Raw genomic sequence first — 14,794 nt, forward strand, 5'->3', positions numbered from 1 at the left:
TGGAAAGGATTGCTCACACTAAATTCCAAACTCAAGAGAAGTTTTAAGAAGCAAAATCAATGGATTCCTGCTTGAAGCCAAGAACATTAGGTAGAGTATTTGGTATTCATTGAAATTCTATTGCCAGGAATACCAGCAGTCTCTTTAAGAGAGAAAGCCTGGTTTGGCCATGACTGCTGCTTTTGGAGAGCATTCTAACTAAGGGGATGATAGAAAAGTTACAACATTCATATACTGCATTGCAGAAAACTTTAAAATTAGCTTTATATTGAAATATAGAAATGCAGTGTTCTATACCGGTTAGTAGTCAGTTGATGGTAAAGAATTTTATAGAGGCTTACTGGCCAATAACTTGCGAAATTTAACAAGTGATAATTCATGACCTATAGACTTGTTATAAGAGCATAGCATTTGAGAACATTGGCTTTGGGAACAGCCCACTCTGGTTTGGATTATGTTCTGCCAGTTTCAGCCTATTGATTCATTCACTTAGAAATATTTGTTGAATCCCTGCCATTTTGTATGTCTGAGAACAAAAACAAAGATCATTGCTCTTGCGAATTTACATCTTAATGGAGGAAGGTATTCAACAAATAATAAACATAAGAAACAAATTATAAAGAATATTAAAAATTTATGAATGGTATGGAGAAAGAAGGAGAGGCATGTAAGGAGGTTTGGAGTTTGGTGGGAGCGGGGGACAAATTGCATTATTAAATAGCATAGTCAAAATAGATCTCATTGAGATGGTAATATTTGAGCAAAAACTCCAAGGAGTTAAAAGACATAGGAAGATATAAATAGATAAAATATCTAGAGCACAGGTCCTAAGACAGAAGTGTACCTGATATGTTTGATGAACAGCAGAGAGGCTGGAGTAGAAAGAGCAATTCAAAGAACAGGAGGAAATGAAGTCAGTGAGAAAAATGCGGGTGGGGTGCAATCAGATAGGGATTTTAGCTTTTACCAGGAGTAAAAAGGAGATTCATTAGAGAATTATTTTTCTTTCCTTTTCATTATAGAAATTTTCAAGCACATATAAAAACAGATAGTACAGTTGAGCCCCATCATCCAGTTAAAATAATTATTAATATAAGACCATTCTTATTTCATCTGTATCTTCAATTCCTGATTATTTTAAAGCCAATTCAAGACATCATATCATTTGATTTATAACTATTTAGTAATGTCTTTAAAAGAAAAGGCCTCATTGTCTTAAACATAATCATAAAGCCATTATTATACCTAAAAATAAAGATCTTGGGTTACCAAATATCCAATAAGCATTCATATTTCCCCCAATTATTTTAGAAACTCATTTTTTAATTGTTATTATTTGTGTGAATTAAAGATTATAAAGTATTTTGAGCAAAGAGGTAACAGAAACACTCTGGTTGATGTAGTAAGAATAGCATGCGGGGTGTCAAGGAAAGAAGCAGGCAGGATGGTCAGAAGCTGTTGTAGTCATTTGGAAGAGAAGTAATGGTGGCTCAACTTAGAATGGTAGCTGCAGAGGGGGTGATAAATTTTTGATTGCTGAATATATTTTAAAATTAGAGCCAGTAGGTTTTCCAAAGGTATTGGGTATACAGAGAGGGAGAAATCAAGGGTAAGTACAAGGTTTTTAGCTTAAGCTGGTTAATAGCGTTAACAAGTTTGGGGGAGACACAGAGTTAAATTTTGGCACATTGGTTTCAGATAGCAGTTGGACAGATTAAGACTGTACCTAAAAATCAGAGTCACCAGCTATGAGACTGGATGAAATCACCAATATATTTAGTGTAAATTGAAGAGAGAAGAAGATAACCAAGGACACAGCCCTGGGGCATTCCAAGGTTTTGAGTAAGAGATAAAACCAGCAAAGGATACTGAGGAGCAACCAGTGAAGCAAGTGTTCTGGGAATTAAGTGGAGGAATTGCCTTACTGAGCAGGCAACCATCAACAGTGTCAAAAGCTGTTGTTATGTATGCCAACCAAAATGAGAACTGTGATAAAGGATAAGATGAATTACTCTCTCAGGTAATTTTGTTTATTTAAAAAAAATATTTATTGCCTACCTACTATATTTTGGCCCCTGATTAGACACTGAATGTAAAAATGAGAATAGGATGTAATTTCTACCTTTTGGAATCTTATATGTTATAAAACATATTATAACTTAACCACTTTATGCTTCAGGATATGAAAAAAAATTATTCCCCTCTAGGATTATTTGGTTAATTACTCTTCTTATTTAGAATTTACATTTGTGGTAAATAATAAAACCCACAGGTCAGGTTTAATTGACAAAAGATTATCTATAAGTTGTAGGCTTAAGGAGAGGAGAAAACCATGAGTATCTCTAGAAAGGACTTTGAAAGGAGAGTGATGAGGCCTAAAATAAAAATAAGTGGGTAGAGGATGAGATCATGGGCTAGAGAAAGGCCAGAAGGAGAAAGGCTGGGTGGTCTCTGGTTGAAGAAAGACTTAGGACAAACACAAACATCTAAGAATTGTAAATGGATCACTTTAAAACTTTGGAATTGGACTGATAGAAGATGAAAACTGGGATAGTTTGCAAAGGCACAGGACCAATTTCTCTAAAATTCATAAAAATGAATAAGGTGTGGAATTGTCCTAGGCCCTAGAGTGGGAGTTCAGTTCAATTGAACAACGACGTTAAGAGCCAGAAAGGGCTGAACTGACATCTGGGCTAACTATGTAGAGAGCTTGGCATGGAGTAAGTGTTTAGTAAATGGCAGCATTTACTGCAGCAGGATATACACCCCCTCAAAAAGTCTGTCTACCAAGGTGTTGGTAGCAGCTGTCTCGATCATTAGGAATACGCTTGCTTGCTTTTTATATCCTTTGTATTTTTTTTTAATTTTTCTGAAATAAGTCCATATTCATTTGTAATAAGAAAAACAATATTGAAAACTTTTTTGTAAGATAAATAAAAGTTAATCATACAGTTTTTATCTAGTCACTATGGAGCTAATCTGAAAGTGGGAATAAATCCATTCCTGCAATATGGCTGATGAAATCACCTCGAATGAAACTTTCTAACATGAATGAGACTCTAAAGGCCTCTGGGAATGATGATAGCACCACCACTGATGGTGTCACTGAATCAGGTATCCTGATGTTTCACTTAATTCTAAGAAAATTTGTGCATTTGTAAATATAATCACAACTTCCTCCCTCAGTGTATTCCAACAACCTCAATCTTGATTTTCTTTTTTTTTAAATCACCATCTACCTGCAGAGTAGGGTGGTTAGGGTAAGGGTATATGGAAGAATGACATTTCAAAACTGCTCTCAAGAAACTACTAAAATGTATTATGTATAAAGGCAATACTGAAGAGATTATTCAATTTAAAAAATTGCTTTCAGCTATGTTGAGTGCTGGGAACCTAAAAGTGAATAAGACACAGGGCTATCTCCTACCAGGGGAAAAAGACATTTGAACAAATAAGTGACAATGTGACAAATGAGGCAATAGAAACACAGAAAAGCTACCTGGAAGTGCAAGGGTAAGAGTGATTAACTTTATCCAGAAGTTTGGGAAAACATTTCTGAAGTGGGAAATCTAGTTGCTGAGGACCAGAAAGAAAATAGTCTGGCATCCAAAATGGAAACATTCATTCTGAATGAGTAATTGTATTTGACACTGTTTGGGAAGTGTTAGAGCGAGCAGGGTGTCAGCATGTGAGACAAATAAGTTTAATAGAGGGCAAACTCAAAGATCTTTGTGTATTATAAGAAGGGCCCTGATGTGTATACATTGGGCGGTATGGAGGGAAATGGTTACGGAGGCCATCTGGGGCCAGCATGCTGTATGAGCTAAAGAACATAAGTTTTGTATAACAAAATGATTATCCCCCATCAAAAACCTCTAAACAAAGCACTATGGTATAGCCGTATACTACACAGTGGAGATGAAGAATGAGTGCAGAATTTGAGCAACTTCCAAGAGATGACAGTGTTCCACATAAAGAAAAGTGAAGATATAGGGAAATATGATTTTGTGTTATGTGACTGGAACACTCTGGGGAGCACTGGAGGATTCTGGATAGAATATGTTCCAGAGAGCAAATAATGGAAGATTGAGAAAATCCTCAAAGTTGGAACATAGAAACTATGTAAGGAAGTAACAAAAAATCTGCAGTGACAGATTTAGTGGGATTTAAGAATTTAAAAAGACTCTTGTAACATCAATGCTTAACATTGTTAGGTTCTTTATAAAGCAGAGAGGCCAAAAAGAGTATTGGAGGGAAAAAAACAAAAGTTTGTTAGTTTTCATTGGCTTTAAATGGATGACTGCCATACAAGTTTCTTCAAAAGTTCTGCTCCAAAGATGTACTTTGGGTACCTATTATATGTCAGGCACTGTAAACTGTGGTGCTGGGGATATAAATATGTGTAAGGTGTTGTACTTATTCTTACAAAACTTATATTCTGTTTTGGTTATCAGATCTATAAACAGTTACACTGATAAAATATTCTTAGTGATAAGATATATATAGAAGAAGAACGAAACACATCCAGAACACTGTGGAATTCATTAATCCGATTAATGCAATATAGTAATCATGTTGTAGCCATAGATTTCATCATTTTTGTGTAAATTAGTTTAACTGTGATCCATGATGAGAATAAACTCCTATCATCCAAACTAATATTCTCTTTTTTTTCCATTTAAGGCAGGGAATACTTTATTCAAACCCAACAGAGAAATGGACAGTGTGGGTCTGTAACAAAGTATTGTATTTTAAAACCTAGGTCAATTGTGTATGAGAGTATACACTGCTACATACAGATTAACTGATCAGAGCACAACTTTCCAACGTTCAAAACAGAATGAGCTGCCCTGTAAAAGCAGCACCCTTGTGACATTTTTAACTTTAGTATTCCTTTACTTCTTCTTCACCATCTCCTTCAACAGAATCCACATCAACTGACTTCTAATCCTTCTCAAGGGCAGCCATGTCCTCCTGGGCCTCAGACAACTCTCCTTCCTCTATGCCCTCATCCGTACCAGTGAACAAAGGCACTCTTAGTCTACATCAGGTCAGACTTGTGGTCCGGCAAGCCCAGGCCTCAGCGATGGCTGTGGTGCTGCTCAGCATGCACTCGGCTCGCTGTACCTTGGCCAGGTCTGCAACAGGTACCACAGTGGGAAGCTGTAATTAATGCCAACATTGAAGCCAATGGGGCAGCAGTCCACAAACTGGATGGTAGTTTGTGAAAACATTGATGGTGGCAATGACTGCATTGACATCTTTGGGAACCATGTTGCCATGGTACAACAGGCGGTAAGCCATATATTTACCATGGCGAGGGCTACATTTCACCATCTTGTTGGCTGGCTCACAGCATGCTTTGGTGATCTCTGTTACAGAAAGTTGTTCATGGTAGGCTCTCTCAGCAGAGATGACAGAAGCATATGTGGCCAGAGGGAAGTGGATATGGGGATAGGGCACCAGGTTGGTCTGGAATTCTGTCAGATCAACATTCAGGCCTCCATAAAACGTAGGGAAGCAGTGATGGAGGATATAATCTGGCTAATAAGGCAGTTAAGGTTAGTGTAGGTTGGGCACTTAGTATCAAGGTTAATACAACAGGTGTCATAGATGGCCTCATTGTCGGCCATGAAGGCACAATCTGAGTGTTCCAGGGTGGCTTGGATAGGGAGGATAGAGTTATAGGGGCTCAGCTACAGCTGTGGAAACCTGAGGGGCAGGGTAAATGAATAACTCCAGCTTGTACTTCTTGCCATAATCAAAGAAAGTCTCCAGGCCATAAACACTGCTCTGAGCACATGCTTGCCAGCACCCATCTCACTGAAGAAGATGTTGAAGGAGTCATCTCCTCCCCCAATGGTCTTGTCACTTGGCATCTGACCGTCTGGCTGGATGCCATGTTTCAGGCAGTAGAGCTCCCAGCAGGCATTACCAGTCTGGACACCGGCCTGGCCAACATGGATGGAGATGCATTCATGCCTGGTTGCTGCTTTGCAGCTGCTGAGCAGATGGCAGAGAGGAAAAGGAGATGTTGTTGCTTCTTACAGCTCGACTCTTAGATGGTTAATGTAAGAGAAACTCCAAACTAATATTCTTACTTTACCTGTGGAAAAGATAAAATATATGATAGGAATGTGGCTAAAATCACATATACCTGTCTCAATTACTAGAAAAGCAATTTAAAGCAATTTCCACGTGGCTGGGGTATAATGGATAATATTAGTGCATTGATAACCATCATTTATGGAGCACAGTTCTGTACTTGTACATCTACTTTCTCATTTAATTCTTATATAGGCCTTATATGAAGTAAAGTGTACAATTTCACAATTGCTACATGAGGGAGGCTGGGTTTGAACCCAGGCAGTTTGTCTCTGGAATATATTTTCTTAACCTATATACTATCTTGCCTCTCAAAAGTCTTTTTTCCTTTTTTCCTTTTTTTCTTTTTTTCTTTTTTTTTTTTTTACAGTCTTAAAAGACAGTCTATTATAAAAGATTATTTAGGATGAAGAAATGTAGGTGAAGAATAAAAAAATAACACAATTTTTTTATGTGGCTTTTTGATTGGGATAATTATTTTCTTATGTGGTAGTGTATCTTATGTGGTTGTTTCAAATTGCTAATGTGGTTCTTCCAGCTTGGGTAGAAAAGTGTATTTGTGGAGTAAATATTCATGAACCATTTTGCTTTGGGATCCTAGTACTGGGTAGATTCTTTTTCCAATTTTAAGACTGTTCTGGGGACATCTCTCTGAGGAACAGAAGGGGGCACTAGGAAGCCACATTCACTTTCAATATAGTCATTGTCTAGGTCACGGTTCTCAAACTCGTCTCAAACTAGGTCATCAGAAGCAGCTGAAGGGCCTATTCAAAATACATTTTTCTGGGCTTCACTCCGAAGTTTCTGACTGAATAGGTCTGAATCAAGAGTTTCCATTTGCATTTCCCACCAGTGTCTGGTTGATGCTGATGATGCTGGTTCAGGAGCCATACTTTATTTTATTTTTTAAAAATTTTATTTGAGAGAGAGAGGTAGAGATAGCGAGAGAAAGCACAAGCGGGGAGGAGAGGAAGAAGCAGGCTCCCCGCTGAGTAAGGAGCCCGATGCGGGGCTTGATTCCGGGACCCTAGGATCATGACCTGACCTGAAGGCAGATGCTTAATGGACTGAGCCATCCAGGCACTCCAGGGACCACACTTTAAAAACCAAAGGTCTCTGCTGTTCTTATGCCTTTTTTATGCTTACAAAATGCTTCTGAATTGACATATCAGTCTCCCCTCACAGGCTGGTCCTGGCAGAAGTTTGATCCACTGAACTTAGCAACACAATGGACCATCTCAGCCCTCACTTCACAACTAAGGCACCAGCAGGCAAACTGATCATCCAGCAAGGGCAGCATCCCAGAGACATGTATTTACCTGCCCTCCACCCAGTGAATAAGGAAACACAGGCCCAAAAGATTCTTCTCTCCCATACCCCACAAAAGGAGCCCAGTAATACCAGGAAGCCAAGGGAGGTACTCTTTGTCCCCATAGATGACACCAGCAGGAATTGATCAGAAGCTCCAACAGAAGAATGACGCAGACTGAAAAGCATTGCAAGGGCTCTGAAAACTAAACTGTCAGTGAAACTAAACCCCACAAAAGTAGACCAGAATTCACCTACTAAACCTAAACCTAAAAGCAAATATCAGCTGAAAAAAGATTTAAGATTGAGTCTCCTAATAATCACAATATCCAGCATAAAATAGAAAATCATGTGCTATACCTAAGACCAGGAAAACCATAAAAAAAAAACCACTAAGAAAAACATGAATGAGAAAAGTAATCAATAGATGCTAATACTGAATTGAATCAAATGTTGACCTTATCTAATAAGACCTAAAGCAGCTGTCATAAAAACACAGGACACAAGAGCAACACATAACATCAATATATGTATGAATATATACTGATAATGAACATGTGAAAACCAAAATTTAAAAATGCCACTAAGAATTTCTCCACAAAGAAGGAAATACTTAGGTATAAATCTAACAAAGCATATACAGGATTTATATAATGAAAGTTATAAAATGCTGATGAAAGCAATCAAAAAGAACCTTAAATCTTTGAGAGACATACCAATTTTTTTTAAATTTAAATTTTAGTTAACATACAGTGCAATATTAGTTTCAGGAGTAGAATTCAGTGATTCATCACTTACATACAACACCCAGTGCTCATCACTAGTGCCCTCTTGAATATCCATCACCCATCTATCCTATACCCCCCATCAACCCTCAGTTCTGTACTGTTAAGAATCACTTATGGTTTGTTTCCCTCTCCCCTTTTTTTCCTCCCTTCCCGTATGTTCATCTGTTTTCTTTCCTGAATTCCACATATGAGTGAGATTGTATGGTATTTGTCTTTCTCTAACTGACTTACTTCACTTAGCATAATACACTTTACCTCCATCCATGTCATTGCAAATGGCAAGATTTCATTCTTTTCGACAGCTGAGTAATATTCCATTGTGTGTGTGTGTGTGTGTGTGTGTGTGTGTGTGTGTGTGTATGCGCCACATCTTTATCCATTCATCAGTGGACATTTGGGCTCTCTCCATAGTTTGGCTATTGTTGACAATGCTGCTATAAACATCAGGGTGCATGTACCCTTTTGAATCTGTATTTTTATATCCTTCGGGTAAATACCTAGCAGTTGCTGGATTTTAGGGTAGTTCTATTTTTAACTTTTTGAGGAACTTCCAAACTGTTTTCCAGAGTGGTTTCACCAGTTTGCATTCTCACCAACAGTGCAAGAGGGTTTCCCTTTGTCTGCATTCTTGCCAACACCTGTTGTTTCTCATGTTAATTTTAGCCATTCTGACAGGTGTGAGGTGGTATCTCATCATGGTTTTGATCTGTGTTTCCCTGACGATGAGTAATGTTGAGCATCTTTTCATGTGTCTGTTAGCCATCTGGTTGCCTTCTTTGGACATTCTTTGAAGATGTTCAGATGTCTTCTTTGAAGACATTCATGTCTTCTGCCCATTTCTTAACTGGATTACTTGTTTATTTGGTGTTGAGTTTGGTTAAGTTCTTTATAGATTTTGGGATACTAACCCTTTATCAGATATGTTGTTTGCAAATATCTTCTCCCATCCGATAGGTTGCCTTTTAGTTTGGTTGATTGTTTCCTTAGTTGTGCTGAAGCTTTTTGTCTTGATGAAGTCCTAATAGTTCATTTTTGCTTTTGTTTCCCTTGCCTCCTGTGACATGTGTAGTAAGAAGTTGCTGCAGCCAGCCAAGGTCAAAGAGGTTGCTGCCTGTGTTCTCCTTTAGGATTTTGATGGCTTCCTCTCTCACATTTAGGTCTTTCATCCATTTTTAATTTATTTTTCTGTATGGTGTAAGAAAGTGGTCCAGTTTCATTCTTTTGCATGTTGCTGTCCAGTTTCCCCAACACAATTTGTTGAAGAGACTGTCTTTTTCCATTGAATATTCTTTCCTGCTTTGTTGAGGATTAATTGACCATATAGTTGTGGGTCCATTTCTGGGTTCTCTATTCTGTTCCATTGATCTCTGCATCTGTTTTTGTGCCAGTACCCTATTGTCTTGATGACTGCAGCTTTGTAACATAGCTTGAAATTTGGAATCGTGTTGCTTCTAGGTTTGTTTTTCTTTTTCAAGATTTCTTTGGCTAGTAGGGGTCTTTTGTGGTTCCATACATATTTTAGGATTGTTTGTTCTAGCTCTGTGAGAAATTCTGGTGGTATTTTGATAGGGATTGCATTAAATGTATGGATTGCTCTGGGTAGTATAGACATTTTAACAATGTTTTTTCTTCCAATCCATGAACATGCTTTTCCATAAGAAATGGAAAATGTGTCCTCTTCAATTTCTTTCATAAGTTTTCAGAGTGCAGACCTTTACCTCCTTAGTTAGGTTTATTCCTAGGTATCTTAACATTTTTGATGCAACTGCAAATGGGATCAATTCGTTGATTTCTTTTTCTGCTGCTTTGTTTTTGGTGTATAAAATGCAACAGATTTATGTGCATTGATTTTGTATCCTGCAACTTTGCTGAATCTATGTATGGTCCTAGCAGTTTTTTGATAAAGTCTTTTGGGTTCTCTACATAGAATATCATGTCGTCTGCAAATAGTGAAAATTGACTTCTTCTTTACTGATTTGGATGCCTTTTATTTCTTTTTGTTGTCTGATTGCTGCAGCTAAGACTTCCAGTACTAAATAGTACTGGTAAGAGTGGACATCCTTGTTTTTTTCCTGACTGTGTGGGAAAGTCTCTCAGTTTTTCCCTCTTGAGGATGATATCAGATGTGGGTCTTCTGTGTATGGCCTTCATGATGTTGAGCTATGTTCTATCTATCCCTACTTTGTTGAGGGTTTTTATCAAGAATGGATTCTGTATTTTGTCAAATGATTTTTCTACATCTATTGAGAGGATCATCTGCTTCTTAACCTTTTTTTAATTAATGTGATGTATCATGTTGATTTGTGAATATTGAACTAATACCCCCACAGCCCAGGATTAAGTCCCACCTGATGGTGGTGAATAATTACTTTAAGGTACTGTTGAATTTGATTTGCTAGTATTTTATTGACAATTTTTGCAACCATGTTCATCAGGGATATTGGCCTGTAATTCTTTTTTGTGGGGTCTTTGTCTGGTTTTAGAATCAAGATAATGCTGGCTTCATAGAATGAGTTTGGAATTTTTCCTTCCATTTCTATTTTTTGGAACAGTTTGAGAAGAATAGGTATTAACTCTTTAAATGTTTGGTAGAAATTTCCCGGGAAGTCTTCTGGGCCTGGACATTAGATTGTTGGGAGATTTTTGATTACTGGTTCAATTTCTTTGCTGGTTATGGGTCTGTTCAAATTTTCTATTTCTTCCTGTTTCAGTTCTGGTAGTTTAAGAGTTTTTAGGAATTTGTCCATTTCTTCCAGATTGCCCGGTTTGTTGACACGTAATTTCCCTAGTATTCTCTTATAATTGTTTTTATTTCTGTGGTGTTGGTTGTGATCGCTCTATCATTTGTGATTTTATCTTTTTGGATCCTTTCTCTCTCTCTCTCTCTCTCCCTCTGGTAAGTCTGGCTAAGGGTTTATCAATTTTATTAAGTCTTTGGAAAACCAGCTCTTAGTTTTGTTGATCTGTTCTATTGTTTGTTTGTTTCTATATTGTTTATTTCTGCTCTGATCTTTATTATTTCCCTTCTTCTGCTGGCTTTAGGCTTTATTTGCTCTTCATTTTCTAGCTCCTTTAGGCATAAGGTTAGATTGTGTATTTGAGACTTCTTTCTTCTTGAGGTAGCCCTGTATTGCAGTATACTTCCCTCTTAGGACTGCCTTTGCTGCATCCCAAAGATTTTGGACTGTTATGTTTTCATTTTCATTTGCTCCCATGTACTTTTAATTTCTTCTTTAATTTCCTGGTTAACCCATTCATTCTTTAGTAGGATGTTCTTTAGCCTCCATGTATTTGTGGTCTTTCCAAATTTTTTCATGTGGTTGACTTCCAGTTTCACACCACTGTGTTCTGAAAATATGCGTGATATGATCTCAATCTTTTTGTACTAATTTGAGGGCTGATTTGTGACCCAGTATGTGATCTATTCTGTAGAATGTTCTATGTGCACTTAAAAAGAATATGTATTCTACTGCTTTAGGATGAAATGTTCTGAATGTATCTGTTAAGTCCATCTGGTCCAGTGTGTTATTCATCTCCATTGTTTCTTTTTGATTTTCTGCCTAGATGGTCTGTCCATTGCTGTAAGTGGGGTGTTAAAGTCCCCTACCATCATTGTAGTATTATCTATGAGTTTCTTTATGTTCATTATTAATTGATTTATATATTTGGGTGCTCCCAAGTTGGGCGCATAAATATTTACAATTGTTAGATCTTTTATTGGGTAGACCCCTTAATTATGATATAATACCTTTCTTCATCTCTTGTTAGTCTTTGTTTTATAAATCTAGTTTGTCTGATATAAGCATAGCTACTCTGGCTTTTTTTTGACATCCATTAGCATGATAGAAGGTTCTCCATCCCCTTACTTTCCATCTGCAGGTGTCTTTAGGTCTAAAATAAGTCTCTTGTAGGGCGCAAATAGATGGATCTTGGTTTTTTACCCATTTTGATACCCTGTGTCTTTTGAATGACATTTAGTCCATTTACATTCAGAGTGATTATTGAAAGATATTGAAAGATATAAGATTATTGAAAGATATGAATTTAGTGTCGTTGTGTTACCTGTAGAGTTAGTGTTTCTGGTGATGTTCTCTTGTCCTTTCTAGTCTTTGTTGCTTTTGGTCTTTTATTACCCCCACTCATTTCTTGCAGGGCTGGTTTAGTGGTCATGATCTCCTTTAGTTTTTATTTGTCTGGGAAACTCTTTATCTCTCCTTCTATTTTGAACAACAGCCTTAGTAGATAAAGTACTCTTGGGTGCATATTTTTCCCATTCAGTACATTGAATATATCCTGCCATGCTCTTCTGACATAGCAGCTCCATTCTCCACTTGGTGGCACTGTTTAGCTCACTGAGGTTGATGAAGCTGGTGGGTGCAGGGAGAAAATGGCTTCACCCTGTTCTTTCATCTCCAGAGCAGGAAACATGTGCTACAGATATGCAAACAATGACCCCTCCTGTGTCTCTGGTTTCCTTTGAATACAGCTTTCACACTGTGCCCAAGCTGTCCACCTGCCAAATGGCACAGCACTCTTGTGTCTTATCTCAGGGGGGCTGTGTTTCAAAACCCCACACTTCAGAGACCCCCACAACAAGGTCATGCACTGATCTTCTGGGGGAGGGTCTCACTGCCTTGTGGCCAGTGCATACTTGTCCCTGAAAACAGTTGTGCAACTGTGCAGGAGTTTGAAGTTTATGGTAAATCACAACACAAAGCCAGCACCACAGATTGCTGCCCTCAGCCAGTTTCTGTTCCTATTCTGGTGAGCGGTAAGTGGGGCAACTCAACTGTGTCCACAGGGTCCTTTGCTCATGGAGAGGCCCTCTGTATCACCATGCACTGCCAAACACACTCCAAGCAGGGGAACCACTTCTCCCTGTTCAACCCTGGGGTCCAGCTTCCTCACTGGAGCACTGCTTAGCTGTCTGCAAACCTGGTCATGCTACAGACCTCCAAAACGTCAGAATCTGTCCTCCACTGTTTATAAAAAACTGGTCGTATTGTACCTGTCTACTTTTTCCCCATCAGTGGTTTTGGGGAGCAGGTTTCTTGTGCAGCCCCCTGTGCATGTTTTCACTCTTTCTCCTTCCCTCCACCCCCGCACATTCTCTCTCTCTCCTCCCTCTCACTCGCTACTCCATCCATGATCAGGGTTCCTTCACCTGGGCAGTTCTCATGGCTATTTTCTCCCATTAATCAACTCTCCACAGCTCCTACCTTCCACCTTTTGTTTTCCTGGTTTGTAGACATGCAGCTTTGTTCTCTAAGACAATTGATCAATTTCTTTGGTTTTCAAAGTGATTTGATACTTATCTAGCTGTGTTTGAGGGAAGAGGCAACCTTAGGGTCACCCGATTCCTCTATCATCTTACCTCTTCCAAGACATATCATATTTTGGATTGGAAGACTCACTGTAATAAAGATATCATTTCTCCCTAAATTTATCTGTAGGTTTGATAAAATTTCTATCAAAGTTTCAGAAGGCTTTTTTTTTTGTAGACATAAATTTTTCTAAAACTTATATGGAAAGGTAAAGTCCATTAAATAGCCAAAACAACTTTGAAAAAGTAGAAGGAATAATCACCTCTCCTAATATTAAAGCTTATAATATAACTGTACTAATCACAGCAATGTTATACTGGAGGAGAGGTAGACATAGATCAGTGAAACAGAATAGAAAATATAGGAATAGATCTAAACAAATATGCCCACTTAAGTTTTGAGAGAGGAGCACAAGTCAATAAATAGTATTGGAGCAACTGGGCATTCTTTGGCAAGAAAAATGAATCTCCACCTAGACCTTATCTCTTATATGAAAATTAAACTCAAAATGGATCATGAAATTAAATATGAAACTTAAGTACCTTAAGAACATATGAGAAGTGGCACCTGGGAGGCTCAGTTGGTAAAGTGTCTGCCTTCAGCTCAGGTCATGATCCCAGGGTCCTGGGATCGAGCCCCGCATTGGGCTCCCTGCTTCTCCCTCTGCCCCTCTCCCCTGCTTGTGCTTTCTGTCTCTCTCTCTCTCTCTCACTCTCTCTGTCAAATAAATAAATAAAAATCTTAAAAATATATGAGAAAATTTGAGGGACCCAGGGCTAGGCAGAGTCCTTTGATCTGACACCCAAAACACTACCTAGAAAAGGAAAAATTGCTAAATTGGACCTCATCTAAATTTTAAAAATTTATTCTTTGAAAAACTCTGTTGAAAGGATTTTAAAACCCACAGACTGAGAGAAAATATTTGCAAATCATGTATCTGACACAGATCTTCTATCTAAAATATGTAAAGAACTCTCAAAACTTAATATTAGGAAAAACAATTGATCCAGTTAGAAAATGGGCAAAAAATCAAGCACAGACATTTCACTGATATACAGAAGGCAAATGAACATATGAAAAGATGTTGAACATCATTAGCCAATGGAGAAATGAAAATTAAAACCACAGGGAGCTATCATTGCACATCCATCAGAATAGCTAAAATAAAAAATAGTGACAACAAATATGGCCAAGAATGTAGAGAAACTGTATCACTCATACATTGATGGTTTGAATGCAAAATGGTATAGCCACTCAGGAAAATGGACA

The sequence above is a fragment of the Callorhinus ursinus genome, unplaced genomic scaffold (assembly GCF_003265705.2).
Source record: "Callorhinus ursinus isolate GAN/ISIS: 27379988/994484 unplaced genomic scaffold, GSC_fseal_2.0 scaffold1, whole genome shotgun sequence".
NCBI lineage: Eukaryota > Metazoa > Chordata > Mammalia > Carnivora > Otariidae > Callorhinus > Callorhinus ursinus.